General features: G+C 41.2%; 1 protein-coding gene across 23 annotated transcripts in view; it reads right to left on the bottom strand.

The window, feature by feature from the left end:
* EPB41L2 (erythrocyte membrane protein band 4.1 like 2) overlaps positions 1–15,113 on the bottom strand; it is a 113,846-nt gene extending 98,733 nt beyond the window's left edge. For 18 of the 23 annotated variants that reach the window (XR_007905307.1, XM_051792507.1, XM_051792514.1 and 15 more), the window contains exons 1-2: positions 14,114–14,216; positions 10,347–10,428 (exon numbers count right to left, since the gene is read on the bottom strand). The gene's annotated coding sequence lies outside the window, so the exon portion shown is untranslated. Of the gene's footprint in view, positions 1–10,346; positions 10,429–13,234; positions 13,305–14,113; positions 14,217–15,093 lie in introns of those variants that run through there. The other 5 variants (XM_051792509.1, XM_051792508.1, XM_051792511.1 and 2 more) reach the window with 3 other exon arrangements.
* Between the last annotated feature and the right edge of the window lie 1,386 nt (positions 15,114–16,499).

Below are 16,499 nucleotides of genomic sequence, written 5' to 3'. Positions count from 1 at the left end.
ATACTGCACAAACCAAAGGTAGAGTTTCAGAAGAGTTAAGGAAAAACTAAGGCTAGTTAACAATACATCCTAAAGATCTTGCTGAAGAACCAACATGAAGGAAGTATTAATAGCTACATTAAAACCTTGTGCTAAAAACAATTTTAATGCATTTAAGGAAACTCTTGCCTTCATAATAAGGTTTTCAAAAAAGAAATCAGTTGTCAATTACATCTAACAGAGAAGAGTTTCCAAGTACTGCGAGATACCCAGCAAATGACTTAAGTGTAACTAAGGTAACAATCATGACAGTATTTTCCCTGACTTGCAAAATCCTTCTAGTTAACATCTTTTTCCTATTTGTAAAAAAGGAGGAAATAAGACCTTTCACTCATGACAAGCTGTCAGAAATTTCAGTTGTTAAATAAGATATATTCAGCTGAGTGAACATAAAAGCTTAGAGAGGACAGAGCAAAATAGTTGACATGGCTTTTGGAGCAAAGGTTGCAAGCGAGGTGTCTGTCTTCTCCCAAGCAACAAGTGATAGGACAAGAACAAAACAGCCTCAAGTTGCACCAGGGGAGGTTTAGATTGTATACAAGGAAAACTTTCTTCACTGAAGGGATGGCCAGGCACTGAAACAAGCTGCCCAGTGAAGTAGTTGAGTCACCATCTTTGGAGGTATTTAAAAGACTTGCAGATGTGGTGCCTGGGGACATGGTTTAGTGGTGGACATAGCAGTGTTAATCTAACAGTTGGATTCAATGATCTTAAAGGTCTTCTCCAACCTGAACAACTCTATGACTCTGTAAACAGAGTTTATACAGCAGCAAGATTTGCCTGACGGCAAAAGGCAGTCTACAAATACTCAGTGTTACCAAAAGTATTAACCGTTCTTAAAGTAAAAAACAGGCAAAAGGGTTAAAGATTTCCATCATCAGAAGTATTTCAACATGACTAGACAAGGTTCTGTGACCCTGCATGGTGCAGGAAAAGGTGTTAGACTGAGCCATCTCCACAGGTCCCTTCCAACCTGGGAACAAATAAAATGACTAACCATGTTCTCCAAGCCATGCAGGAAGAAAAAGGAAAGTCAACTTAAGACAAGAATGCTCTTGTGTTCTCCTATGACAAATGCCAAGTACTTCACAAAAATAACCCTAGAATTCCTACCTCAAACCAGCTATTAACCTAATCAAACCAAAACCAAGAAATACCAACCATCATCAGATGTGTTATGAACAGGCTGACAAATACTATTTGAACTCCAACAAGAATGCTGCTTGAAACATTACACCTGCTAGCCTCATTTCCTACAGAAATAAGACCTACACAATCATACTGCCTGTTTATCTGCTTGTTATCCTTCTCTAGTAAGTTAAGTTCAATGGTCAATTTTAACCAAACTTAGTAGCAGTCCAGGGGTCTCGGTACTACTCAGTTACTACAGGACAAGCAAAGCCAGTTTGGAGGGAAATAAATCCTAAATAGTCAAGAGTGTCTAGTATAAACCCATAAGTAACATGTTCTGTTTGCATTACTAGCTTTACAGTCAGCACTTACCAGCCAGACAAAATACACACTTACCTAGTGATATTTGAATGGTTCTGCATTAAGTATATTTAGGGAATAATGTATCCTTGAAAAAATAAAAGTACTTGAGAAAATAAAGAAAAGAAGTAAAGACAAGACAAACATTTACTAGTGATAGGAAAAAAAAGTTGACATTTTGTTATAAAGGAGAGCAAGAAAAAGTCACAGAAGATGATGCCACATGAGTTCTTCTGCTAGAACTTAGTTTACAATACTGAAAGATTGATGCTTTAAAGTAAATACGTAATCTTCCTCAGAATTCATTTCAAGAAGGTCAACAATGTATTTGTTACCACTCGCTAAGAGAGGCTAGTATTTCAGTATTCACAGAATGATTTGGCTTGGAAGGAACTTTAAAGATCATCTAGTTCCAAAGCTTTGCCATCGGCTAGGGATACCTTTCACTAGACCAGGGCACTCAGGGCATCCAACCTGGCTTTGAACACTTCCAGGGATGGAGCATCCACAATGTCTTTGGGCAAGAGGCACCTCTTCCAGTGCCTCATCACCATCACAGTAAAGGATTTCTTCCTAACATCTAATATAAACCTATCCTCTTTCAGTTTAAAGCCATCATTCCCATATTACTACTTGTAACTATTACTGTATAGTGGAGCATGAAGGGACGAAAAAGGAGAAAGAACATAAGTGGGATGGTATTTCAAATACACGAAACACTGATTATTACCTAAAAATTCTACTCCTCATGTCTTGCTTTTACCACACTACATTTATTAGAAAGTTTTTGACATAAGTTAGCAGAAGAAAATCCAGCAATATAAACCAATTTCAGTTGATATTAGATAGATGGCATCTCTAAATTCAGTTTCTTCAGCTTGCAGGACTCATGAGTTTTGCACTCTGGGTTTGTTCTGTTTTCTCCCCACCCACAACCATTATACTCAGAATGCAAACTAATTTGTGCTTTTAACCCAAGGAATCTGCAACTCAAACATGTGGACAGTCAGCTGACCAAAAAAGCACAAGGAGAACTGTAAAGCTGCACCTGCTGCAGGTATATGAACTAATAACACAAAGAGGACGACACAGATTTTTTTTAAAAAAAAAGTGTCTCCTGAATTGCTAGTTTGACAATTTTGGTCAAATATCTATGCTGGTTTTGCAAGTATTCAAACTGAGTCAGCTCACACTGATTATCAATGTATCTCAACTGTTGCCGCTGACAAATCTAAGAACACAATACTTTGCACAGTCATCCTGAAATTTTGGCAGCAGCAATTCCTCAGATTACAAATGACTAACTTCTGTAGTCCTGTCACAACAGCAGAGAACTTGTTGCAGTTTACTGGGCATAGTGAACTCTTAAGACTGGAAGCAAAGAACACATCCACTATACATCGAAACAGAAGTGTCACATCCTACATCAAAACCTTCACTCACAGCTGGGTAGTCCATCTACTGCCAATATGAGCACTAATGAACAACTTCAAAGCTGCAATGACAGTTTAGACACATCTTCACAAATAAACAATATATAAAGCACTTCAGTGTAACCCAGGGAACTGACTATATGGAACCAACTTCCATATAATAATCTTTTGAAGAGCATACCAAGTTCAGTAGGCTATGTTAGAAGTCTTTATCACAAAATACATCAGAGAAGTTCATTTGCAGGCTTTGTAGAGCTTACGCTGCTTAATTAAGTTTCTTGACTTGAGAGAAAAAAATACAAATCAAACTACGATATTTTTCAGACTCTATGGGGAAGAGAAAAAAGTGAAGGGTCTTTGGAGTCTTATTCCAAGAACTCAGTAGATCTGATTTAGAACTCTCAGAGTTCTGCATCTCAACCTTTTCAGAAAGGTCAGGAGATACCTCATACTTAACAACACTCTAGTCTTCTAATGCTTATGTAAGCTACAGAACACAAATAATACAGTCATAAAACCACCAAAAAGAAAATTATAAAACATTCAGAAATCTCAATGCGTCCATCTTTACATTTTTGGGGTAAAAAAAAAAAAAAAAATCATTATTTTCACTACATTAAATTCTCTCAGAAAGGTATTTTCCACCTGCCTATCAACCACTTTATTTCAGTGCCCTTCCTTATGCAAACTGTTGGTAGTGATTTTGGAAAACCACTACAACTAACCATTTTGATGCAAGAACTTCTTTAACTGAGAACTAGGAGTTTAAAAATATGGTATTACTGTAGGCAATGACAGTATCATAACCAAAAGATATTAGTTCTGCAAAATAAAGAATATGTAAGAAAAACAGAAGTATTAAGTCAACAGCAACAACAATCAGTAAAGATATTTTAGAAATATTTTAACTTTATAGACCAAATTAAATGTTTAAGTCAAAATCTTCTGCATTGAGAGGAAATAAAACCATCCACAGGAAACAAAGTTGATTTTACTGATCATACATTGCTACGCTGACTCAAATGTCTTGTGAGCGCAAAACCACAATAATGCAAGGTCATTGCATTACATCAGACTGCAAGTCTGATTACTCTTCTCACTTTCTGTACTTTACACAATTCAGGAACTAGCTCCTAGTCAGACCTTTGAATATCACCAAATGCACTATGATGCTCAAAAAACAGCCACAAAGGCCACCAGCCGTTAGGGAAAAAGACTAGTAGCATTTACCCCTCAGGTGAAATAAGTACAACTTATCTTAACAGGGTACAAAAGACTGCAGAACAAAAAACATAGTTACCTAGGGAAAAAAAGAGGCAACTTTAGATTCCTCCTTTTATCTTACTTCTCACCACAAAAGTTAACCCCCCTTTACATAGTAATCAGAAATGGAAAGGTCAAAGTTCAGGATCTTGTACCTATGCACTCTACACGCGTTAGTGACTTCTCCCTTGCTATCACTTCACATGCAGCAGCAAGCTAAGAGTTTCATCTTTCTGTTCAGTTCCGCAAAACTTCTACACCAAAATTCACAAGTGTGAATTTTGAAGAAGAGCAGCAAAACAACAAACCACACAAATGATTCAAAAAAGCAACTACAATCAAATCAGTGGATCAAACTGGAAAACCAAATATAGTACACTCACTTGGCTGTAAAGCACTGAATTACTAGTAAAATTCTTGCATAGTATTTTAGCCCTTTGCAGAATTACCATCCCTTCAGGGCACCAGCAAAGACAGTGTTGTCATGCGAATGACTGCATACTCTTGAAAAGTAAGTGTAGCCTATGGCAGTGCTTTTCAAGTACAAAGACAGGTCGGTAAATTAAAAGGTTTTTCATGCAAAGGAAGATATCTCTTAATAGCTAATGAGGCATCTCTCTCAGTCTAGGGGGTGAAAGGAGCAATAGCTGTTTTCAATACAAAGGGTCAGAAGCACTGACTGAATACGGGAGAACATTCAGCTTCCAGGGATTCTACAGAGGAGTCCTTATGCTCCAATCATGTTGATGTAAGGTCTATATTTAGGTTATCTCGTTGCAGCAATAGTTATGTTGCCTATTTTTAAAGAAAGCATTCTGAGGCGAATGCTTTAATTTCAGCAAAAGGCCTCAATGTGATCACTTTCACAGGAAGCAACAAGAAACTCTCCACATTAAGATAGTGGAAGTTTGTACAGAATGCGCCATCATTGTATGCCAACTCATTGGCATTGATGTCAATGAAAGAAGGAGAACAAACTGCTTCAGGTGATTATCCAACTCCAGCAATACGAAGATCCTCTTTTCCCCTTCCTACCAACCTGTGCCTTGTCCATGGAAAGACTGTCCAGGACTGCAGACAAATTCGAAAGACTCCAGCAAGGCAGAGAGGAAATGTCCTGTGCCCCACCAGTACAAATCAGAGCCTCTGCTATTGGGAGCAAGAGCCCCTTGCTCAAGAGAGAGGGTGCACACCAGAGAGTAACCTGTAGTTTCACACCTGCATTCACAGAGAAGATATGAGGAAGTGGGATGGAAAATCCAGTTCTGCCCTAGCAGCATGGGTACATGAGTTGAGAGGAAGAAAAAACACCACAGGAAATTCTTCAAGGACAAATGCCACTCCAGTTTCCAGTGAGCAAGTCCTTAGACAGAACAGAAGTGCTGATCACAGAATCATAGAATCAGCTGGTTTGTAAAAGACCTCTGAGATCATCAAGTCCAACCCTTGATCCACTACCACCGTGGTTACTAGACCATGGCACTAAGTGCCACATCCAGTCCCATCTTAAAAACCTCCAGGGACACAGAATCCACCACTTCCCTGGGCAGCCCATTCCAGTGTTTGATTATCCTCTCTGTAGAGAATTTCTTCCTAATATCTAACCTAAACCTCCCCTGGCACAGCTTAAGACCATGGCATCTTACCTTACTGATAGCTGCCTGGGAGAAGAGACCAACACCCACCTGGCTACAACCTCCTTTCAGGTAGCTGTAAAGAGTGATGAGGTCTCCCCTCAGACTCCTTTTCCAGGCAAAACAACCCCAGCTCCCTCAGCCTCTCCTCATAGGACTTGTGTTCAAGTCCCTTCCCCAGCCTCGTTGCCCTTCTCTGCACCTGCTCCAGCATCTCAACATCTTTCCTGAACTGAGGGGCCCAGAACTGGACACAGTACTCCAGGTGTGGCCTCACCAGTGCAGAGTACAGGGGCAGAATCGCTTCCCTGGTCCTGCTGGCCACACTGTTCCTGATACAGACCAGGATGCCATTGGCCTTCTTGGCCACCTGGGCACACTGCTGGCTCATGTTCAGCCTCCTGTCAATCAGCACTCCCAGGTCCCTTTCTGCCTGGCCACCGGGTAATTTTATGACAAACCAACCAGTTTCATAGTAGGTGTTGTCTGGAATGCAACTTTAGAAAACAAGGAAAAAATTAAAAATCAGGGAAAACTGAACAAAAGATCTGAAAAATGCAAATAAGCTGCATTTTTATCAAAGCAAAAAAACCGCTTTATATATATTATACATATACATATAAAACCGCTTTATATATATTATACATATACATATAAAACCGCTTTATATATATATATATTTATATATATATATATGGAACATGTTTTGCATTTTTCACACTAGCTTTTAAAAATCCATTTGCAGGCAGTAAATTGAACTCTTAATTCTTATCCCACTATTTCAAATCTCACGATTCCTCAAGATACGGTTAAATTATTTACACTTCCAAACAATTCAGCACAGATAAAATATATTTCAGCTAAGTATGGGAATTTTTATAAAGTTTCATTATGCTTTTTGAAACACAAGAAACAGACATCCAGAACACACAGAGACAAAAAGTAAAGCAGCTTCTAGCATCATCTTCATATCAGTGCTAAAACTGCAACAACCTTTCCTCCAGGGAAAAGGGTCTCACATTTAATACCCAATCTCTAGTTAAGACTGTAAATATTCTGTTTCAATTACTGAGCTTGTAATGGTCCAAGGATGAAAGAACGTAGGGTCATGTATCTCATACTAAATTTGCTAAAACCAGTGGGCATATGGGGGGGAGGGTGAAGGGAGCAGCAATTTGGTATATATATGGTTTCTTAAAACTAGATTTGACTACACCACCCTGGCACTCTACCTAAGTCAGAACACTATCATTTACTACTGCGTTCTGTAGCAAGATTTCATTTTTCCTTACAACAGGTTTTTAAATATAGATCTCTCTGGAATTTGAGCTCATTTTACCGAGTGTTTTTACGAAAAAGGTACCTTTTCTCCAAGAATTTTCTGACCTACAACATAGGGTTGAAATATTCCCAACTTCACTTATATATAGCTTAATTTCTGCTGCAGTACAAGAATAATGTTCTGGTAACAGTGTAAACTTCCCCCCCCCCAAATATCTCATCTATTTGGTCTCTACAGTAAGTTATTACTCTGCAGTTATGTGATGAAACTTAAATAGCATTCTTACTTTCTGAAATGTCACTGGGACTAAATTTAACAGTGACAAAAAAAAGTAATGTTTTAATATGCTGTGTATTTTACTTATCTTTTAATTCAATTCAGTAGAAAAAAAAAACAGAACAGTGATTTCAGGCTTCAGAAACGTCTTACCCTTCAGAATGAAAATATCTCAACGTACTTGCAAAAAGTTACAGTGGTCTCACGTTATAAGCAAGTATCATACTCAAGAGCTGGGGAGGGGTGGGGAAGGAAAAAATAAATCTGTAACTGCACAGATTTCATTAATTGCTTTCTCTAAGACATCCTTGAGCACATACAGAATCAAGAAAACACTCTGCAAAAGTGAGGCCAAATAGTCAACAGCTTAAGTTAATTAATGAGATAATTACAGGTCCAAAACAGGTTTAATATCAAAATCACTTACAATTGGGATTTATAAAGAAGGAGTAGTAACATTGGTATGTAGCAATCCCAACCTCGATCCAAGCAGCTGCCTGCGACCATTATCTAAGATAACCTCTTGTCAAGGATCACTTCAATACATAAGTGTTGGCTACAGAAGGGACAAGGCATCCTTAAGACCAAACACAGACTGAAGTACGAATTTAATGCTACAATATTCCTTGTTTCTAGTTGTGGGTTCCCCACCCTGCCCTCCCACCACCTCTTTTCCTCCAGACACTGGGTTTGCTTCAGATTTGTGGTCCCATAATGCAGTACCCTACCAGACAAAGTACACAAAAAAGCCATACAAGAAAAAGGAGACAGTCCTCTACGAGAAGATCAGTGATATACAGGTCACATTTCTTAAATAATACTGTAAATGCTGCTGTTTCATCATCAAACAATTAAAGTATAGTTTTTAAGTACTACAAAACTTCAAAAGAAGTAAACCAAACAGGATAAAACAGCTTCTCTCAGCTGAGGAAACAGCAAATAAATCATGTACAAATAGTGTCTACAAAGTACAAATCACTGTATTTGGAAATTTAACAAGAACTTTCAGATCCAAAGCTGAAATGTTCAAAGAAGTTTGCGGGACATACTTAGTATATTCTGAATTATTTTATTGAGGAATCCTTTCTTTTGTGAGCAACATGAAGCAATAACATTGTTTCAACAAATGTGAAACCCAAGCACGTATTTTTATCATAAGATTTTAATTTTTGTTTGATTTTCAGAAGTAAGAGTATATATGCTGAGTCAATCAGAATTTAAAGGTCTGCCTAGTATGAACTCAAAAACTTGCAGTAAGAATATATACTTTAAATTCCACCTACAGGATAACTGATTATTTCAAATTAGAAAAAGCTGTTCCACTTTTCCATTGTGGTAAGAGCGCACATCATGCATTTTAAATACATACTGAAGTTTTTTGTACTTTTAATAACATTCTACGTTCTTTAAACATTGTAGTCAAATTCTTATCCAGGCCACTAAAAAGAATACCACAGTTGTAGTCTATACTTCTCAAGCCACAGTAATGGGATAGCAGTAATTTACAGTAAAGTCTGGTGTTACATTTAGCTGTACAACACTACTAATTAGAGAGTAATTTCAACAATAAATATTTAGTTAAACTCGACTTTGTCATCAATGCAAGCAATTTAAGATGAAACTGATCTTTCAGAGTCCACAGTTCTTTTTTTGAATCTATTTTTATTTTTTTGGCTACTGAACATCTTTTCCTATGGAACACTTCTCTAGAACTACTGCTTTGCAAACAGAAAACCGCATAGACAATGTCAGAAGCAAAAGAGAAGATTCAAACCTAGTGGACCAAAGCAATTCATAGTTCTCTTCAAACTGTCCTTAGCTAACCTTATTTTACTATTCAATGCCAAAATCTTCTAAAAATGACCTTACAGAGAGAGCACACAGGTTGCATCACTTAGTAACAGCAAGGTAAGCTAAAAGACAGGCCATATCACACACTTCAGAAAGAAGACAGGGAGGAGAAACCAAGACAGACAAATATGAACACAATTCCATGGTAGACACAAGATCAAGGAGAACCCCCAGTTAACTCCTTAGACACTGACAAAGAAGTTGTCAGTATTAAAGAGAGGATCTTCCTGCAAAAAGCACTACATCGGTGGTGAACAACAGTAGTACCTTATCTCCATTAAGAAAAAAAAAAAAATCCAACCAACCAAAGAAACAAAAAAGCAAGCAAAATACTACTATATGCTTCTGAGAATCTGCAGAGCTAATCAGTTTTTATACTAGAGGCCAACTTAACCAAAGTGAGGCCTTCAAAGTATCTCATACTTGAGTCTGGTCACGAAACATTATGCCATCGAAGGAGTTGTGATGTGCAGTGTAAACGGTTGGCATCCAACATTCTCCTTTGAGACCAACTTGCAGAGCCACTGTAATGAAGTGTTTGTGTAGTGCCACTAAAACATCAGACACTACTGCAACAGAAACTACTTTTTTCTCCCCAAGTCTGTTAAAATAAACAAGCCTGCATTCTTGTTGAGCTGTCCCACTTGCAGTACATGCAAGTCTATAGTTTCATACCATATATGGCACATACTTTCCTCATTTCACTAACCAAACAGAATGGCTATTTTTGGATTACCCAACAGTAATTAATAAATATTCTGCTGATATGGCCTTCACTTCCTCTGTAAATCTTTACAAAGGACTCAAAGACAAGGTGAAATCTATGGAGGAAACAAGTTACTGGTAAAATTACTTTCACAGAAGAGTTTATATCACAAACTTCTTACGTAAAAGTCAAAATATTTACTATATCATCAATATGTTCTTTCCTATATAATATTACAAAACTGACAACTTAAACCATGTAAATTTATCACATCAACAGCAAAAATAAGTGAAACAGAACAAAGAATTTTGCCTATTTAATAAATTCCTATAGTGAAACTTCTGATATATAAAAAATAGTTGACAAATTACCTTCCACTCCAGTGGAAGTCTTGAAGACTTGTAGAATTCAATCAACTATGACACCTGGATAACAGTACAATATCTTCTTTATCTATAAGAGATAAATTCAATAAATTACACCAAAAAATTATCCCACCAACCAAGTTAAAAAACCAGATTAGTGAAATTAACTGTGCTTAAATGATAAACATTTCAAAAATGTGAACATCCGCATAAATAGGAAGAGAAAAAAAAACCCCACAATCTTTTAACCTGCACTTTAATTTTGTCCCTTAAAAAAATAGAAATCTGGCAGTTTATTATAAAGTCTAACACTTTATAACTCCTCTTAAACTCAAGAGGAGTCTTTTCTTTCAAATTAGAAGGCCAGAAATAACCCCTTAAGATGCCGTTTGACTTCTTGTATAATGTAGGCTATAACACAGTCACACACTCCCACATTCACTTTTCTTGTTCCCATCCTCTTTCTTGTGTTCAGCCATTGTGTGAGTATACAATGAACAGTTTTTCAACACTGCTTTTTTTTGGGTTAATTTTCCTGCAATGAAAACCCTTTACTTAAGATCAGTTCCAGAAAGAAACCACCGTTTGAATTAGTACATCTTTCTCAAGAAAGCATTCAACCTTGCTTTAGAAATCTCTAAGGCCAATATGCTATATACTACAACCTTTAGTAAAATTACTTTTAACCTGCTGAAATTTATACATGGTAAACTAAAATGCAGAAAACTTCCTCTTTCAATTGAGTAACGCTACGCATTACAGACATAACTATTAAAAATGCAAACCACTTAGATCCTTTTCCTGTCACTGAATCCTTTCATAGCCACTATTATTTGCTATTGTCCAGGTTACATGTACATCTATCATAATTTTGTTTTGTTCCCTCCTTTTTTACTCCTTAAATAGATCAATCTTTTGTAGTAAAACATGCTTCCCAGATTAATGCCGAAAGTGAACAGAGAATTCAAAAAGGAATCCCAAAAGCTCCAGCTACAAAAAGATTTAAAACATATGACAAGGTAAAAAATGTTGTTTATATACCTAGTTTGATGTGTTTGAACATCACTTTAAAGAGAACTTATGCCCAAATTATTATTCATCACAACCCTCAGTAGCTTCTCTAAATGTCTCTACTTTGCAGAACACTCTCATTCTCCATCTATGGTCCACATTCTCCATCTATGGTCCATTCCTCATCCTTAAACATGTGACTCAGGAGCTGGACTCGTGAAAAAAATGAATATTTTGCCTAAATCCACACTCACAAAGTGACTCACATCGTATTTAATACAATAAGTAATCCAATTACTCTTCAGGTTACCCTTTCTAAATGAGAGCTCTTCAGTGTTGCCACCAAAACCCCGTTGAGACATCAACAACTCTTCAAATTATATCAAGAAGTGATAATAAAGCTAAAAGTTTTTGGTTAATTGACTGCAGTTGTTGGAAAATTATCAAATTAGAAGTGGAACAAAAGGTCTATTTCCCAATAAATGAAGCCTGGCATTTTAGTCCACATGGCCCTGGATGTTAAGAAGTTTGAACCCTCCTTCTCCACTTTCAACACATGTGCAGACAGAACATGTGTATTTTTGAAAGTCTTGTCCAGGTCACTTTAAATTATATTTTTACAACACAAGCTCATCTGCCACAGGTACAAATGGTTGACAGAAACTGTGACATCCATAACCTCTGAAAACACAGAAAGGAAGATCATATGCTGAGCCTAAAGGTAATCAAACTCAGCAGAATGTTGCAATTTAAGAAAGAAAAAGCAGCTCAGCTTCCCACCACAGAGGTCAACATCAGACAGAAAACAGCATGGCAAGCAGAAACAGAAACTTGTTGGAAGGGAAGAGAGTAGCAGCTGAAGTGGACACTTTTGCTGAATACCCTTCCAGGGCTGCTCCTGCACAACCCAGAGTGCCACAAAAAGTGGTCTGTTCTATAACTGATTGGCTCCGCAACTAAGCGACTGAATTTTTCTGCTGTACAAAAAACGACACCGAAGGATGCAGCTTTTCTTTTAGATAGTCTCTGTTAAAGAAGCACTTTCTCATTTCAACCTCTGCAGGACTGGAAAAACATAAGTTTATGAGAATTTGCTGAAGGCTAAGTTTTGTAGAACCATGTTTGTTGCATTTCACTAACACTCTGGAAGCCATGCTAGCAGACAGAAAATGAGGCTGTAAAACTAAGCAAAGCGCTACATGCGCTTTTAAAAAAATATAGATTATATGATTTTAATTGAAAATGGGTCTTGGACAGCTTTACAAGAAGTAAAAAACATAATAGTTGAACTCCTTGTTACTTACTATTGGTATCAAAGTATGTTAATCTAAGTTTACTCTAGCTAGCTATTTCTTGTTCTCCGGCAGTGATTTAATTCAGAAGGTGGAAAGCATAATCATTAAGGTGACAAACCCTCAAACCAACTCCCTTTATGTCAATCAGCAATCATTCACAGAGTAACCTCCTTTAAGTCCATTCTAGCCATACACACACACACGCACAGTACTATTAATATCAAAAGGGCTGAACTTCAACTCAGTGGGATCTTCACCTGTGGAAATATGCTGCACTGAAATAAGTTACCACAGTGTTAATAGCTCTTTTGACAGGATTCAGACTTCACAGTACTGTAATCAAAGCCTTACAAAAGAGCAACAGGAAAAGAACTTTGGACCTAAATTTATAAATAACATCTCATTTTTAAAAAAATATCCCAGTGCATAATGCTCAGAGGCCAGGTTGTCACATCTTGAGAGGTGGTCTACGTTACTTTAAAACGGGAGATACAGAACATACAAGAGAAAAATAAGTGTAGAATCATCCTAACCCTGAAGAGAAGGGAAATTAGGAATGTAAAATCTTCCTCGATTTCATCCCCCTACCTAATTAACGATAAACAGCTTCAGAGCAGGGTCCTATCTAGCTCATTTTTCTGCAGTTGCTCACTTCCAGCTGAAAGAGAGGAACAGCCCAAGATGCAAACAGATGAAGTTATCAGAACGAGGAGTGGTGCTCCGGGAGGAAAAAAAGAATAGGAAACCGTCTCTCGTCATGCAGTATTCACACAACGGGTGGGGGAGAGCCATCGATGGCCATTGGGACAGGTTTTCGGGGGAAAACACCCCTTTCTTTCTGGCCCCGGGCCAGGATCCAAGAGCGCGACAGAGGCGGTGACGGCCGCGGGATCCTGCGCAGCCCCAGCCGGGTCGCCGCAAGCGGCGGATCCCCGGCGGCGTCGGGCACAGCAACGCCCGCGGCGCCCGCCCCGCGAGGGAGGCTCGGAACCGAGCGGCGAGTAGCGGCCCCGCACGGCTCGCCCCGCTGGAACCCGTGCCCGAGGCTCCGGGGAGGGAGGCAGGGAGGAGCCAACCCCCGCACAAGGAGCCCCTGCCCACCCGGGGCGGAGGGGCCGGAGCCGCCCGGAGCCGCTCGCCCCCGGCCGCGCGTCCTCGGGGCCGCTGCCGCCCCCTGCCGGCCCTGGCGCTGACAGCCCCCCACCGCCCGCCCAGCCGCCGCTCGGGGCCGGGAGGGAAGGAAGGAGGGAGGGGGTAGCGCTGCCCGATCACCCGGCCCTGCCTCCCCCCGCGGCCTCCGCATCCCGCACCAAACGGAGCGGACCAGGGAAAATGCCGACGGATGCGGGGCAGAGCGGCCCCCCGTCACACGGCCGGCCCCCCGCAGCGCTACAGCTGCCCGGCCCCCCACTCCCCGCCGCCCGCGTAAGCCGCACTCCCGCAGGATCCCCCCCGCTCCCCCGGTACCTGCCACCCGTACGCAGCAGCCGCGGCGCCACACACTCCACAAACCCCAACCACCGCCGTCAGCCCAGCCCGGGAGAAAACCCCGCCGGCCCCGCCCCCCATCCAATCCGCGCCCCGCCCGCCCTCGCGTCCCGCCCCCGCCGCCTGCCCGCCCGGGCCACGCCGGCCCCGCCCTCGCCCCACGTCCGCCACCATTGGCTGCCGCAGCCGTCAATCACCGGAGCGAACGCTGCGCCCCCGCCCGCCCTGCCTGGGTCGTGTCCAACGGCCGCTGCCCGTCGGGGGTGCAGTTGGAGCTCGGGGTCGGGATGGGGTTCGGGAGCGTCGCCTGAGCGCGGGCACCGCACCGGGGAGACGCCTGCCCGGGAGCGCCGCTGGCTAGTCACGGCCCCGGGCGAATCCGAGCAGGGCACTGGCCGTGCGCACGTTGCGGTGCCGCTCTCCCTGTCCCGCTGCGCCTGTCCCAGCGGTGACTCCATACGGAACGGGCTCCTGCGGCACCGCGGGCTGTGCGCGCGGGGAGGGGAGGCCGTGACCCCTCCCGGCTCCCGCAGCCCTCGGCAGGTGCCGCGTCCAGCCGGGCACCCGCGCGCAGTGGGCACAGACACAGCGCAGGGAGCCCTCGGGGTCCCCGGGGCGGCCGGACCGGAGCGCCCGCCCCGTGCGGCGAGAGGGGACGTCGGGGCTGGGATCAGCACCCGTGGGGAGGTGGTCGAGGAGTGGCAGCCAGGGGCTTCCCTGTGTTGCTGAGGGACAACGGGGCGTGAGGCGCACTGAGAGGTTGGGGCTGGGTGTAAGGAAAAGGTTTTTCATGCTGAGGACAGCCGGGCTGTGGGAGCGGACTCCTGGGGGATTCCTGCTCCCAGGCAGACACAGTCCTGAGCAACCTGGTCTGACCACGCAGCCGGTCTTGCTGTTGGGACACAGGTTAAGCTAGAGACCTCCTTACAACCTGGATTTCCTGATGATCGTCCACTTACCTAAGGTTTTTGGATGCCTGTGTGGATGCTGACTGCTGAAAGGCCTGGGTATGGAAAACCTGATGGAGGCAAGTGCTGTGCTGCACAGGCTGCAGGCCCTGGGAGTGCTGTGGAAACAGAAAATTATTTATACTACGTGCAGTCATACTGATTTTGCAAAATCTGGCACACAGTTTGTGTTGCCTGTACAAGTTCATCACTTTTGTGCATTATAACTTAAAATTAACCGCAGAGTTGTCACCTAACCCTCACATGCGTACCAGGCCAGTCCTTTTTTGTAGTGCACAGAATAGATTTTTCTACTTTGGAGCAGAGCTGTGCAGTAAAATATGAAATTTTATGAGTAATCCGTGTGTAATTTCCAGGAAAATTAAAAGTGGGGGAGCAGGATCATGACTGAGGCTGCTGACTGTTCTTCACAGAATTCTGAAGAAACTGTAAGATATTACATTTTCTTTATCAAAAATTTCTGCGTGATGCCTTGTGCCACATAGCTTTAATCTGATTTTTGTGAAGAGATTGAGGGATGTGTTTTCACAATGCCAATCTTAAAATGCTGAGATTTCATTAAGAGTAGCTTACCAGTGAAAATGAAGTCAACAGGCAATAGACCGTGAATATTCTGGGTATTTCATAATGTGTAAGATCGAGAAATTAAGTCCTGTTTGACACTGATAAATATTTTTTTCTTCAATCTTGGTGCTTCAGAAGTAAAAGCAACCGTGCAGCTCATAGGAGTGCTGTTAAAGGAAATTAATGTAAGCACACAGAGAAGCAATGAGCCAGCAATGAATAGAGAGCAAGCAGTATTAGATATCTGTGCCTAACTCTGCATTGTTCATTCTGTGTCCACTGAAAGAGGGTAGGGACCAGTAATTAAAGAAGGAATTATAATGCATGTGCACAAGCCATTTTAATTTGTACCAGCTATATTGCTTGATGTTGTAATCTTCATGTTTTATGTATTACATTGCATAATTTAAATAAAGCTGATGAATTATTTTTAGTATCTCTTGCTCCACGTTCAAAAACAGCATTAAAAAAGCCTTTGACTCAAAGAGGAGATGGAGTATCATTTTTCTTTTTCAGGAAAAAGAGTCACTGTGTTTTTCTCTTCAATGTAGCAGATGCTACAATTACCACGGCACTACTGGGTTAGGGTTTTACCTCTAGATGCTCTCTATATGCAGAACGGACTCTAAAACTCTGTGTCTGATATTTCCTGGTTCATTCCTCAGATGCTTTAATATCACTAAGCATGAAAGAGCGATAGCAGAGTGTGTGCCAGTTTCTCAAGACAATAATACAGCAGCTTCACATGCCTGCCTACAACCAGTAACTATGAAGCTATAAAAGGCTTAATTTACAGGTGCAACAGGACACTTGATCTCTGCTGCTTTCTGAGG

Source organism: Manacus candei, unplaced genomic scaffold (genome assembly GCF_025592945.1).
Source record: "Manacus candei isolate 608988 ecotype Guabito, Panama unplaced genomic scaffold, ASM2559294v1 h1tg000034l, whole genome shotgun sequence".
NCBI classification, from domain to species: Eukaryota; Metazoa; Chordata; class Aves; order Passeriformes; family Pipridae; genus Manacus; species Manacus candei.
This window is presented reverse-complemented; position numbering and strand designations above follow the sequence as displayed.